Below are 15,124 nucleotides of genomic sequence, written 5' to 3'. Positions count from 1 at the left end.
TGAGGTCACTGTAGCAACACGAAAGGGCTTCGTGGACCGCAAATCACCTCGAGATGAGAGCTTAGTCCCTGGCTTCGACTTAAGAGGATTACCAAATTTCCACAAGCACCTCAAGAGGAGGCTTCTCTCAGCTACAGGTATGTGAGAGGGACCCTGAGTTTGTGGCCTCAAGTGGAATGGACAGCGAGATGCTCTGACTCGAAGTAAGGCCGGATATCCCTGCAGTGAATTGAATGCAGGCTCGTCTTGCATCTCCCAGACGAAGTGATGGCTGAATGCCCTGTGGATACCACAGAGAAAGACCTAGTTCTCCGCCTCATCGCGACCGGAGGCCTCACATCCTTTGAAAACTCGAGAGGTCCGCAGAGATCAGTGCTTCCAAGGGAGACGATGCCTGACTCCTCTTGAAAATGGATAGGAGTCCCAGGATCCCTGTGGCACGTGGAAAGGGATCCTGGGTCTCCCACTCACGTGGAGACGCGTCCCAATTGCCATGGCAAGACTCGAGGAGAATCCCGAGGGGTCCCTCGCACCTAGGCAGGATTCCTGAGGTCGCTGAACAAACATGTGTCTGGAAGGGCCCTCCCCGTCGTAACTCGAGAATATACCCCAGGTTCCGGCCGCAACTCGAGAAAAACCATGAGACTTCCCCCTCGCCGCGAGATGAGGCCCGATTCCCCTGCACTGGGTGCAGAGCAATTCCGTGTTCCACATCAAACGTGAAAGGAGCCTTGATTTCCTTGATGGCACTCCAGAGAAAACCCAAGATCACTGTCTCAAGTCTAGAGGGATCCTGAGGTCACTGTAGCAACAGGACAGGGCTCCGTGGACCCAAAATCAACTCGAGATTAGAGCTTAGACCCTGGCCTCGACTCAAGAGGAATACCAACTTTCCAGAAGCACCTCAAGAGGAGGCTTCTCTCAGCTACAGGTATGTGACAGGGACCCTGAGATTGTGGCCTCAAGTGGAATGGAAACCGAGATGCTCTGACTCGAAGTAAGGCCGGATATCCCTGCAGTGAATTGAATGCAGGCTCGTCTTGCATCTCCCAAGACGTAGGGATGTCTGAATCCCCTGTGCAGACCACAGAGAAAGACCTAGTTCTCCGCCTCATTGCGACCGGAGGCCCCACATCCTTTGAAAATTCGAGAGGTCTGCGGAGATCAATGTGCCAAAGGAGACGATGCCTGAATCCTCTTGAAAATGAATAGGAGTCCCAGGATCCCTGTGGCACGTGGTAAGGGACCCTGGGTCTCCCGCCTCACGTGGAGACGCGTCCAAATTGCCATGCCAAGACTCGAGGAGAATGCCGAGGTTTCCCTAGCACGAAGGCAGGAGTCCTGAGGTCGCTGAACAAACACGTGTCTGGAAGGGCCCTCCCCGCCGTAACTCGAGAATATATCCAGGTTCCGGCCGCAACTCGAGAAAAACCATGAGACTTCCCACTCGCCGCGAGATGAGGCCCGATTCCCCTGTACTGAGTGCAGAGCAATTCCGTGTTCCACATCAAACGTGAAAGGAGCCTTGATTTCCTTGATGGCACTCCAGAGAAAACCCAAGATCACTGTCTCAAGTCTAGAGGGATCCTGCGGTCACTGTAGCAACACGAAAGGGCTCCGTGGACCACAAATCACCTCGAGATGAGAGCTTAGTCCCTGTCTTCAACTCAAGAGGAATACCAACTCTCCACAAGCACATCAAGAGGAGGCTTCTCTCAGCTACAGGTATGTGAGAGGGACCCTGAGTTTGTGGCCTCAAGTGGAATGGACAGCGAGATGCTCTGACTCGAAGTAAGGCCGGATATCCCTGCAATGAATTGAATGCAGGCTCGTCTTGCATCTCCCAGACGAAGTGATGGCTGAATGCCCTGTGGAGACCACAGACAAAGACCTAGTTCTCCGCCTCATCGCGACCGGAGGCATCACATCCTTTGAAAACTCGAGAGGTCCGCAGAGATCAGTGCTTCCAAAGGAAACGATGCCTGACTCCTCTTGAAAATGGATAGGAGTCCCAGGATCCCTGTGGCACGTGGAAAGGGACCCTGGGTCTCCCGCCTCACGTGGAGACGCGTCCCAATTGCCATGGCAAGACTCGAGGAGAATCCCGAGGGGTCCCTCGCACCTAGGCAGGAGTCCTGACGTCGCTGAACAAACACGTGTCTGGAAGGGCCCTCCCCGTCGTAACTCGAGAATATACCCCAGGTTCCGGACGCAACTCGAGAAAAACCATGAGACATCCCCCTCGCCGCGAGATGAGGCCCGATTCCCCTGCACTGGGTGCAGAGCAATTCCGTGTTCCACATCAAACGTGAAAGGAGCCTTGATTTCCTTGATGGCACTCCAGAGAAAACCCAAGATCACTGTCTCAAGTCTAGAGGGATCCTGAGTCACTGTAGCAACAGGACAGGGCTCCGTGGACCCAAAATCAACTCGAGATTAGAGCTTAGACCCTGGGTCGACTCAAGAGGAATACCAACTTTCCAGAAGCAGCTCAAGAGGAGGCTTCTCTCAGCTACAGGTATGTGACAGGGACCCTGAGATTGTGGCCTCAAGTGGTATTGAAACCGAGATGCTCTGACTCGAAGTAAGGCCGGATATCCCTGCAGTGAATTGAATGCAGGCTCGTCTTGCATCTCCCAAGACGTAGGGATGTCTGAATCCCCTGTGCAGACCACAGAGAAAGACCTACTTCTCCGCCTCATTGCGACCGGAGGCCCCACATCCTTTGAAAATTCGAGAGGTCTGCGGAGATCAATGTGCCAAAGGAGACGATGCCTGAATCCTCTTGAAAATGAATAGGAGTTCCAGGATCCCTGTGGCACGTGGTAAGGGACCCTGGGTCTCCCGCCTCACGTGGAGACGCGTCCAAATTGCCATGCCAAGACTCGAGGAGAATGCCGAGGTTTCCCTAGCACGAAGGCAGGAGTCCTGAGGTCGCTGAACAAACACGTGTCTGGAAGGGCCCTCCCCGCCGTAACTCGAGAATATATCCAGGTTCCGGCCGCAACTCGAGAAAAACCATGAGACTTCCCCCTCGCCACGAGATGAGGCCCGATTCCCCTGTACTGAGTGCAGAGCAATTCCGTGTTCCACATCAAACGTGAAAGGAGCCTTGATTTCCTTGATGGCACTCCAGAGAAAACCCAAGATCACTGTCTCAAGCCTAGAGGGATCCTGAGGTCACTGTAGCAACACGAAAGGGCTCCGGGGACCACAACTCACCTCGAGATGAGAGCTTAGTCCCTGTCTTCAACTCAAGAGGAATACCAATTTTCCACAAGCACCTCAAGAGGAGGCTTCTCTCAGCTACAGGTATGTGAGAGGGACCCTGAGTTTGTGGCCTCAAGTGGAATGGACACCGAGATGCTCTGACTCGAAGTAAGGCCGGATATCCCTGCAGTGAATTGAATGCAGGCTCGTCTTTCATCTCCTCAGAAGAAGAGATGTCTGAATGCCCTGTGCAGACCACAGAGAAAGACCTAGTTCTCCGCCTCATCGCGACCGGAGGCATCACATCCTTTGAAAATTCGAGAGGACTGCGGAGATCAATGTTCCAAAGGAGACGATGCCTGACTCCTCTTGAAAATGGATAGGAGTCCCAGGATCCCGGCGGCGCGTGGAAAGGGACCCTGGGTCTCCCGCCTCACGTGGAGACGCATCCCATTTGCCATGCCAAGACTCGTGGAGAATCCCGAGTGGTCCCTCGCACCTAGGCAGGAGTCCTGACGTCGCTGAACAAACACGTGTCTGGAAGGGCCCTCCTCGTCGTTACTCGAGAATATACCCCAGGTTCCGGCCGCAACTCGAGAAAAACCATGAGACTTCCCCCTCGCCGCGAGATGAGGCCCGAATCTCCTGCACTGCGTGCAGAGCAATTCCGTGTTCCACATCAAACGTGAAAGGAGCCTTGATTTCCTTGATGGCACTCCAGAGAAAACCCAAGATCACTGTCTCAAGTCTAGAGGGATCCTGAGGTCACTGTAGCAACACGAAAGGGCTTCGTGGACCGCAAATCACCTCGAGATGAGAGCTTAGTCCCTGGCTTCGACTTAAGAGGATTACCAAATTTCCACAAGCACCTCAAGAGGAGGCTTCTCTCAGCTACAGGTATGTGAGAGGGACCCTGAGTTTGTGGCCTCAAGTGGAATGGACAGCGAGATGCTCTGACTCGAAGTAAGGCCGGATATCCCTGCAGTGAATTGAATGCAGGCTCGTCTTGCATCTCCCAGACGAAGTGATGGCTGAATGCCCTGTGGATACCACAGAGAAAGACCTAGTTCTCCGCCTCATCGCGACCGGAGGCCTCACATCCTTTGAAAACTCGAGAGGTCCGCAGAGATCAGTGCTTCCAAGGGAGACGATGCCTGACTCCTCTTGAAAATGGATAGGAGTCCCAGGATCCCTGTGGCACGTGGAAAGGGATCCTGGGTCTCCCACTCACGTGGAGACGCGTCCCAATTGCCATGGCAAGACTCGAGGAGAATCCCGAGGGGTCCCTCGCACCTAGGCAGGATTCCTGAGGTCGCTGAAGAAACATGTGTCTGGAAGGGCCCTCCCCGTCGTAACTCGAGAATATACCCCAGGTTCCGGCCGCAACTCGAGAAAAACCATGAGACTTCCCCCTCGCCGCGAGATGAGGCCCGATTCCCCTGCACTGGGTGCAGAGCAATTCCGTGTTCCACATCAAACGTGAAAGGAGCCTTGATTTCCTTGATGGCACTCCAGAGAAAACCCAAGATCACTGTCTCAAGTCTAGAGGGATCCTGAGGTCACTGTAGCAACAGGACAGGGCTCCGTGGACCCAAAATCAACTCGAGATTAGAGCTTAGACCCTGGCCTCGACTCAAGAGGAATACCAACTTTCCAGAAGCACCTCAAGAGGAGGCTTCTCTCAGCTACAGGTATGTGACAGGGACCCTGAGATTGTGGCCTCAAGTGGAATGGAAACCGAGATGCTCTGACTCGAAGTAAGGCCGGATATCCCTGCAGTGAATTGAATGCAGGCTCGTCTTGCATCTCCCAAGACGTAGGGATGTCTGAATCCCCTGTGCAGACCACAGAGAAAGACCTAGTTCTCCGCCTCATTGCGACCGGAGGCCAAACATCCTTTGAAAATTCGAGAGGTCTGCGGAGATCAATGTGCCAAAGGAGACGATGCCTGAATCCTCTTGAAAATGAATAGGAGTCCCAGGATCCCTGTGGCACGTGGTAAGGGACCCTGGGTCTCCCGCCTCACGTGGAGACGCGTCCAAATTGCCATGCCAAGACTTGAGGAGAATGCCGAGGTTTCCCTAGCACGAAGGCAGGAGCCCTGACGTCGCTGACCAAACACGTGTCTGGAAGGGCCCTCCCCGCCGTAACTCGAGAATATATCCAGGTTCCGGCCGCAACTCGAGAAAACCCATGAGACTTCCCCCTCGCCGCGAGATGAGGCCCGATTCCCCTGTACTGAGTGCAGAGCAATTCCGTGTTCCACATCAAAAGTGAAAGGAGCCTTGATTTCCTTGATGGCACTCCAGAGAAAACCCTTGATCACTGTCTCAAGTCTAGAGGGATCCTGAGGTCACTGTAGCAACACGAAAGGGCTCCGTGGACCACAAATCACCTCGAGATGAGAGCTTAGTCCCTGTCTTCAACTCAAGAGGAATACCAACTTTCCACAAGCACCTCAAGAGGAGGCTTCTCTCAGCTACAGGTATGTGAGAGGGACCCTGAGTTTGTGGCCTCAAGTGGAATGGACACCGAGATGCTCTGACTCGAAGTAAGGCCGGATATCCCTGCAGTGAATTGAATGCAGGCTCGTCTTTCATCTCCTCAGAAGAAGAGATGTCTGAATGCCCTGTGCAGACCACAGAGAAAGACCTAGTTCTCCGCCTCATCGCGACCGGAGGCATCACATCCTTTGAAAATTCGAGAGGACTGCGGAGATCAATGTTCCAAAGGAGACGAAGCCTGACTCCTCTTGAAAATGGATAGGAGTCCCAGGATCCCGGCGGCGCGTGGAAAGGGACCCTGGGTCTTCCGCCTCACGTGGAGACGCATTCCATTTGCCATGCCAAGACTCGAGGAGAATCCCGAGGGGTCCCTCGCACCTAGGCAGGAGTCCTGACGTCGCTGAACAAACACGTGTCTGGAAGGGCCCTCCCCGTCGTTACTCGAGAATATACCCCAGGTTCCGGCCGGAACTCGAGAAAAACCATGAGACTTCCCCCTCGACGCGAGATGAGGCCCGAATCTCCTGCACTGCGTGCAGAGCAATTCGGTGTTCCACATCAAACGTGAAAGGAGCCTTGATTTCCTTGATGGCACTCCAGAGAAAACCCAAGATCACTGTCTCAAGTCTAGAGGGATCCTGAGGTCACTGTAGCAACACGAAAGGGCTCCGTGGACCCCAAATCACCACGAGATGAGAGCTTAGTCCCTGGCTTCGACTCAAGAGGAATACCAACTTTCCAAAAGCACCTCAAGAGGAGGCTTCTCTCAGCTACAGGAATGTGAGAGGGACCCTGAGTTTGTGGCCTTAAGTGGAATGGACACCGAGATGCTCTGACTCGAAGTAAGGCCGGATATCCCTGCAGTGAATTGAATGCAGGCTCGTCTTGCATCTCCCAAGACGTAGGGATGTCTGAATCCCCTGTGGAGACCACATAGAAAGACCTAGTTCTCCGCCTCATCGCGACTGGAGGCCTCACATCCTTTGAAAATTCGAGAGGTCCGCGGAGCTCAATACTTCCAAAGGAGACGATGCCTGACTCCTCTTGAAAATGGATAGGAGTCCCAGGATCCCTGTGGCACGTGGTAAGGGACCCTGGGTCTCCCGCCTCACGTGGAGACGCGTCCGAATTGCCATGCCAAGACTCGAGGAGAATGCCGAGGTTTCTCTAGCACGAAGGCAGGAGTCCTGACGTTGCTGAACAAACACGTGTCTGGAAGGGCCCTCCCCGCCGTAACTCGAGAATATATCCAGGTTCCGGCCGCAACTCGAGAAAAACCATGAGACTTCCCACTCGCCGCGAGATGAGGCCCGATTCCCCTGTACTGAGTGCAGAGCAATTCCGTGTTCCACATCAAACGTGAAAGGAGCCTTGATTTCCTTGATGGCACTCCAGAGAAAACCCAAGATCACTGTCTCAAGTCTAGAGGGATCCTGCGGTCACTGTAGCAACACGAAAGGGCTCCGTGGACCACAAATCACCTCGAGATGAGAGCTTAGTCCCTGTCTTCAACTCAAGAGGAATACCAACTCTCCACAAGCACATCAAGAGGAGGCTTCTCTCAGCTACAGGTATGTGAGAGGGACCCTGAGTTTGTGGCCTCAAGTGGAATGGACAGCGAGATGCTCTGACTCGAAGTAAGGCCGGATATCCCTGCAGTGAATTGAATGCAGGCTCGTCTTGCATCTCCCAGACGAAGTGATGGCTGAATGCCCTGTGGAGACCACAGAGAAAGACCTAGTTCTCCGCCTCATCGCGACCGGAGGCATCACATCCTTTGAAAACTCGAGAGGTCCGCAGAGATCAGTGCTTCCAAAGGAAACGATGCCTGACTCCTCTTGAAAATGGATAGGAGTCCCAGGATCCCTGTGGCACGTGGAAAGGGACCCTGGGTCTCCCGCCTCACGTGGAGACGCGTCCCAATTGCCATGGCAAGACTCGAGGAGAATCCCGAGGGGTCCCTCGCACCTAGGCAGGAGTCCTGACGTCGCTGAACAAACACGTGTCTGGAAGGGCCCTCCCCGTCGTAACTCGAGAATATACCCCAGGTTCCGGTCGCAACTCGAGAAAAACCATGAGACATCCCCCTCGCCGCGAGATGAGGCCCGATTCCCCTGCACTGGGTGCAGAGCAATTCCGTGTTCCACATCAAACGTGAAAGGAGCCTTGATTTCCTTGATGGCACTCCAGAGAAAACCCAAGATCACTGTCTCAAGTCTAGAGGGATCCTGAGTCACTGTAGCAACAGGACAGGGCTCCGTGGACCCAAAATCAACTCGAGATTAGAGCTTAGACCCTGGGTCGACTCAAGAGGAATACCAACTTTCCAGAAGCAGCTCAAGAGGAGGCTTCTCTCAGCTACAGGTATGTGACAGGGACCCTGAGATTGTGGCCTCAAGTGGTATTGAAACCGAGATGCTCTGACTCGAAGTAAGGCCGGATATCCCTGCAGTGAATTGAATGCAGGCTCGTCTTGCATCTCCCAAGACGTAGGGATGTCTGAATCCCCTGTGCAGACCACAGAGAAAGACCTACTTCTCCGCCTCATTGCGACCGGAGGCCCCACATCCTTTGAAAATTCGAGAGGTCTGCGGAGATCAATGTGCCAAAGGAGACGATGCCTGAATCCTCTTGAAAATGAATAGGAGTTCCAGGATCCCTGTGGCACGTGGTAAGGGACCCTGGGTCTCCCGCCTCACGTGGAGACGCGTCCAAATTGCCATGCCAAGACTCGAGGAGAATGCCGAGGTTTCCCTAGCACGAAGGCAGGAGTCCTGAGGTCGCTGAACAAACACGTGTCTGGAAGGGCCCTCCCCGCCGTAACTCGAGAATATATCCAGGTTCCGGCCGCAACTCGAGAAAAACCATGAGACTTCCCCCTCGCCACGAGATGAGGCCCGATTCCCCTGTACTGAGTGCAGAGCAATTCCGTGTTCCACATCAAACGTGAAAGGAGCCTTGATTTCCTTGATGGCACTCCAGAGAAAACCCAAGATCACTGTCTCAAGCCTAGAGGGATCCTGAGGTCACTGTAGCAACACGAAAGGGCTCCGGGGACCACAACTCACCTCGAGATGAGAGCTTAGTCCCTGTCTTCAACTCAAGAGGAATACCAATTTTCCACAAGCACCTCAAGAGGAGGCTTCTCTCAGCTACAGGTATGTGAGAGGGACCCTGAGTTTGTGGCCTCAAGTGGAATGGACACCGAGATGCTCTGACTCGAAGTAAGGCCGGATATCCCTGCAGTGAATTGAATGCAGGCTCGTCTTTCATCTCCTCAGAAGAAGAGATGTCTGAATGCCCTGTGCAGACCACAGAGAAAGACCTAGTTCTCCGCCTCATCGCGACCGGAGGCATCACATCCTTTGAAAATTCGAGAGGACTGCAGAGATCAATGTTCCAAAGGAGACGATGCCTGACTCCTCTTGAAAATGGATAGGAGTCCCAGGATCCCGGCGGCGCGTGGAAAGGGACCCTGGGTCTCCCGCCTCACGTGGAGACGCATCCCATTTGCCATGCCAAGACTCGTGGAGAATCCCGAGGGGTCCCTCGCACCTAGGCAGGAGTCCTGACGTCGCTGAACAAACACGTGTCTGGAAGGGCCCTCCTCGTCGTTACTCGAGAATATACCCCAGGTTCCGGCCGCAACTCGAGAAAAACCATGAGACTTCCCCCTCGCCGCGAGATGAGGCCCGAATCTCCTGCACTGCGTGCAGAGCAATTCCGTGTTCCACATCAAACGTGAAAGGAGCCTTGATTTCCTTGATGGCACTCCAGAGAAAACCCAAGATCACTGTCTCAAGTCTAGAGGGATCCTGAGGTCACTGTAGCAACACGAAAGGGCTTCGTGGACCGCAAATCACCTCGAGATGAGAGCTTAGTCCCTGGCTTCGACTTAAGAGGATTACCAAATTTCCACAAGCACCTCAAGAGGAGGCTTCTCTCAGCTACAGGTATGTGAGAGGGACCCTGAGTTTGTGGCCTCAAGTGGAATGGACAGCGAGATGCTCTGACTCGAAGTAAGGCCGGATATCCCTGCAGTGAATTGAATGCAGGCTCGTCTTGCATCTCCCAGACGAAGTGATGGCTGAATGCCCTGTGGATACCACAGAGAAAGACCTAGTTCTCCGCCTCATCGCGACCGGAGGCCTCACATCCTTTGAAAACTCGAGAGGTCCGCAGAGATCAGTGCTTCCAAGGGAGACGATGCCTGACTCCTCTTGAAAATGGATAGGAGTCCCAGGATCCCTGTGGCACGTGGAAAGGGATCCTGGGTCTCCCACTCACGTGGAGACGCGTCCCAATTGCCATGGCAAGACTCGAGGAGAATCCCGAGGGGTCCCTCGCACCTAGGCAGGATTCCTGAGGTCGCTGAACAAACACGTGTCTGGAAGGGCCCTCCCCGTCGTAACTCGAGAATATACCCCAGGTTCCGGCCGCAACTCGAGAAAAACCATGAGACTTCCCCCTCGCCGCGAGATGAGGCCCGATTCCCCTGCACTGGGTGCAGAGCAATTCCGTGTTCCACATCAAACGTGAAAGGAGCCTTGATTTCCTTGATGGCACTCCAGAGAAAACCCAAGATCACTGTCTCAAGTCTAGAGGGATCCTGAGGTCACTGTAGCAACAGGACAGGGCTCCGTGGACCCAAAATCAACTCGAGATTAGAGCTTAGACCCTGGCCTCGACTCAAGAGGAATAGCAACTTTCCAGAAGCACCTCAAGAGGAGGCTTCTCTCAGCTACAGGTATGTGACAGGGACCCTGAGATTGTGGCCTCAAGTGGAATGGAAACCGAGATGCTCTGACTCGAAGTAAGGCCGGATATCCCTGCAGTGAATTGAATGCAGGCTCGTCTTGCATCTCCCAAGACGTAGGGATGTCTGAATCCCCTGTGCAGACCACAGAGAAAGACCTAGTTCTCCGCCTCATTGCGACCGGAGGCCCCACATCCTTTGAAAATTCGAGAGGTCTGCAGAGATCAATGTGCCAAAGGAGACGATGCCTGAATCCTCTTGAAAATGAATAGGAGTCCCAGGATCCCTGTGGCACGTGGTAAGGGACCCTGGGTCTCCCGCCTCACGTGGAGACGCGTCCAAATTGCCATGCCAAGACTCGAGGAGAATGCCGAGGTTTCCCTAGCACGAAGGCAGGAGTCCTGAGGTCGCTGAACAAACACGTGTCTGGAAGGGCCCTCCCCGCCGTAACTCGAGAATATATCCAGGTTCCGGCCGCAACTCGAGAAAAACCATGAGACTTCCCACTCGCCGCGAGATGAGGCCCGATTCCCCTGTACTGAGTGCAGAGCAATTCCGTGTTCCACATCAAACGTGAAAGGAGCCTTGATTTCCTTGATGGCACTCCAGAGAAAACCCAAGATCACTGTCTCAAGTCTAGAGGGATCCTGCGGTCACTGTAGCAACACGAAAGGGCTCCGTGGACCACAAATCACCTCGAGATGAGAGCTTAGTCCCTGTCTTCAACTCAAGAGGAATACCAACTCTCCACAAGCACATCAAGAGGAGGCTTCTCTCAGCTACAGGTATGTGAGAGGGACCCTGAGTTTGTGGCCTCAAGTGGAATGGACAGCGAGATGCTCTGACTCGAAGTTAGGCCGGATATCCCTGCAGTGAATTGAATGCAGGCTCGTCTTGCATCTCCCAGACGAAGTGATGGCTGAATGCCCTGTGGAGACCACAGAGAAAGACCTAGTTCTCCGCCTCATCGCGACCGGAGGCATCACATCCTTTGAAAACTCGAGAGGTCCGCAGAGATCAGTGCTTCCAAAGGAAACGATGCCTGACTCCTCTTGAAAATGGATAGGAGTCCCAGGATCCCTGTGGCACGTGGAAAGGGACCCTGGGTCTCCCGCCTCACGTGGAGACGCGTCCCAATTGCCATGGCAAGACTCGAGGAGAATCCCGAGGGGTCCCTCGCACCTAGGCAGGAGTCCTGACGTCGCTGAACAAACACGTGTCTGGAAGGGCCCTCCCCGTCGTAACTCGAGAATATACCCCAGGTTCCGGACGCAACTCGAGAAAAACCATGAGACTTCCCCCTCGCCGCGAGATGAGGCCCGATTCCCCTGCACTGGGTGCAGAGCAATTCCGTGTTCCACATCAAACGTGAAAGGAGCCTTGATTTCCTTGATGGCACTCCAGAGAAAACCCAAGATCACTGTCTCAAGTCTAGAGGGATCCTGAGTCACTGTAGCAACAGGACAGGGCTCCGTGGACCCAAAATCAACTCGAGATTAGAGCTTAGACCCTGGGTCGACTCAAGAGGAATACCAACTTTCCAGAAGCAGCTCAAGAGGAGGCTTCTCTCAGCTACAGGTATGTGACAGGGACCCTGAGATTGTGGCCTCAAGTGGTATTGAAACCGAGATGCTCTGACTCGAAGTAAGGCCGGATATCCCTGCAGTGAATTGAATGCAGGCTCGTCTTGCATCTCCCAAGACGTAGGGATGTCTGAATCCCCTGTGCAGACCACAGAGAAAGACCTACTTCTCCGCCTCATTGCGACCGGAGGCCCCACATCCTTTGAAAATTCGAGAGGTCTGCGGAGATCAATGTGCCAAAGGAGACGATGCCTGAATCCTCTTGAAAATGAATAGGAGTTCCAGGATCCCTGTGGCACGTGGTAAGGGACCCTGGGTCTCCCGCCTCACGTGGAGACGCGTCCAAATTGCCATGCCAAGACTCGAGGAGAATGCCGAGGTTTCCCTAGCACGAAGGCAGGAGTCCTGAGGTCGCTGAACAAACACGTGTCTGGAAGGGCCCTCCCCGCCGTAACTCGAGAATATATCCAGGTTCCGGCCGCAACTCGAGAAAAACCATGAGACTTCCCCCTCGCCACGAGATGAGGCCCGATTCCCCTGTACTGAGTGCAGAGCAATTCCGTGTTCCACATCAAACGTGAAAGGAGCCTTGATTTCCTTGATGGCACTCCAGAGAAAACCCAAGATCACTGTCTCAAGCCTAGAGGGATCCTGAGGTCACTGTAGCAACACGAAAGGGCTCCGGGGACCACAACTCACCTCGAGATGAGAGCTTAGTCCCTGTCTTCAACTCAAGAGGAATACCAATTTTCCACAAGCACCTCAAGAGGAGGCTTCTCTCAGCTACAGGTATGTGAGAGGGACCCTGAGTTTGTGGCCTCAAGTGGAATGGACACCGAGATGCTCTGACTCGAAGTAAGGCCGGATATCCCTGCAGTGAATTGAATGCAGGCTCGTCTTTCATCTCCTCAGAAGAAGAGATGTCTGAATGCCCTGTGCAGACCACAGAGAAAGACCTAGTTCTCCGCCTCATCGCGACCGGAGGCATCACATCCTTTGAAAATTCGAGAGGACTGCGGAGATCAATGTTCCAAAGGAGACGATGCCTGACTCCTCTTGAAAATGGATAGGAGTCCCAGGATCCCGGCGGCGCGTGGAAAGGGACCCTGGGTCTCCCGCCTCACGTGGAGACGCATCCCATTTGCCATGCCAAGACTCGTGGAGAATCCCGAGTGGTCCCTCGCACCTAGGCAGGAGTCCTGACGTCGCTGAACAAACACGTGTCTGGAAGGGCCCTCCTCGTCGTTACTCGAGAATATACCCCAGGTTCCGGCCGCAACTCGAGAAAAACCATGAGACTTCCCCCTCGCCGCGAGATGAGGCCCGAATCTCCTGCACTGCGTGCAGAGCAATTCCGTGTTCCACATCAAACGTGAAAGGAGCCTTGATTTCCTTGATGGCACTCCAGAGAAAACCCAAGATCACTGTCTCAAGTCTAGAGGGATCCTGAGGTCACTGTAGCAACACGAAAGGGCTTCGTGGACCGCAAATCACCTCGAGATGAGAGCTTAGTCCCTGGCTTCGACTTAAGAGGATTACCAAATTTCCACAAGCACCTCAAGAGGAGGCTTCTCTCAGCTACAGGTATGTGAGAGGGACCCTGAGTTTGTGGCCTCAAGTGGAATGGACAGCGAGATGCTCTGACTCGAAGTAAGGCCGGATATCCCTGCAGTGAATTGAATGCAGGCTCGTCTTGCATCTCCCAGACGAAGTGATGGCTGAATGCCCTGTGGATACCACAGAGAAAGACCTAGTTCTCCGCCTCATCGCGACCGGAGGCCTCACATCCTTTGAAAACTCGAGAGGTCCGCAGAGATCAGTGCTTCCAAGGGAGACGATGCCTGACTCCTCTTGAAAATGGATAGGAGTCCCAGGATCCCTGTGGCACGTGGAAAGGGATCCTGGGTCTCCCACTCACGTGGAGACGCGTCCCAATTGCCATGGCAAGACTCGAGGAGAATCCCGAGGGGTCCCTCGCACCTAGGCAGGATTCCTGAGGTCGCTGAACAAACATGTGTCTGGAAGGGCCCTCCCCGTCGTAACTCGAGAATATACCCCAGGTTCCGGCCGCAACTCGAGAAAAACCATGAGACTTCCCCCTCGCCGCGAGATGAGGCCCGATTCCCCTGCACTGGGTGCAGAGCAATTCCGTGTTCCACATCAAACGTGAAAGGAGCCTTGATTTCCTTGATGGCACTCCAGAGAAAACCCAAGATCACTGTCTCAAGTCTAGAGGGATCCTGAGGTCACTGTAGCAACAGGACAGGGCTCCGTGGACCCAAAATCAACTCGAGATTAGAGCTTAGACCCTGGCCTCGACTCAAGAGGAATACCAACTTTCCAGAAGCACCTCAAGAGGAGGCTTCTCTCAGCTACAGGTATGTGACAGGGACCCTGAGATTGTGGCCTCAAGTGGAATGGAAACCGAGATGCTCTGACTCGAAGTAAGGCCGGATATCCCTGCAGTGAATTGAATGCAGGCTCGTCTTGCATCTCCCAAGACGTAGGGATGTCTGAATCCCCTGTGCAGACCACAGAGAAAGACCTAGTTCTCCGCCTCATTGCGACCGGAGGCCAAACATCCTTTGAAAATTCGAGAGGTCTGCGGAGATCAATGTGCCAAAGGAGACGATGCCTGAATCCTCTTGAAAATGAATAGGAGTCCCAGGATCCCTGTGGCACGTGGTAAGGGACCCTGGGTCTCCCGCCTCACGTGGAGACGCGTCCAAATTGCCATGCCAAGACTTGAGGAGAATGCCGAGGTTTCCCTAGCACGAAGGCAGGAGCCCTGACGTCGCTGACCAAACACGTGTCTGGAAGGGCCCTCCCCGCCGTAACTCGAGAATATATCCAGGTTCCGGCCGCAACTCGAGAAAACCCATGAGACTTCCCACTCGCCGCGAGATGAGGCCCGATTCCCCTGTACTGAGTGCAGAGCAATTCCGTGTTCCACATCAAAAGTGAAAGGAGCCTTGATTTCCTTGATGGCACTCCAGAGAAAACCCAAGATCACTGTCTCAAGTCTAGAGGGATCCTGAGGTCACTGTAGCAACAGGACAGGGCTCCGTGGA

The sequence above is a fragment of the Dama dama genome, chromosome 31, assembly GCF_033118175.1.
Source record: "Dama dama isolate Ldn47 chromosome 31, ASM3311817v1, whole genome shotgun sequence".
Lineage (NCBI taxonomy): Eukaryota > Metazoa > Chordata > Mammalia > Artiodactyla > Cervidae > Dama > Dama dama.
This window is presented reverse-complemented; position numbering follows the sequence as displayed.